Consider the following 326-nt stretch of genomic DNA (forward strand, 5'->3'; position numbering starts at 1 on the left):
GAGGACGACGCAGCGGCCGTGACGCCCGACAACCTTCTGGCGTACATGCTGAGCAGTCCAGCGCACTGGCACGGCGTATGTGAGGCGGCAAAGCTCATCACCACGGCACTGCAGCAGGATTGGTACGTGGAGCGTGCCACGAGTGCCAGTGCCGAGATGGTTGCCGCCGCACAAAGGATCGACGACGCGTCAAACGCCACCGTAGCAGCGCGTAATGAGCGGCGCAACGAGGCCCGTAGACTTCGAACGCGGGAAAGACAGGCGGCGAGGCCACCCCCAACTCACCCGGACGGTCGACCGTATTCGGAGGAGGAGTTGGCCCAGCG

Source organism: Anopheles marshallii, assembly GCF_943734725.1.
Source record: "Anopheles marshallii chromosome X unlocalized genomic scaffold, idAnoMarsDA_429_01 X_unloc_30, whole genome shotgun sequence".
Taxonomy (NCBI): domain Eukaryota; kingdom Metazoa; phylum Arthropoda; class Insecta; order Diptera; family Culicidae; genus Anopheles; species Anopheles marshallii.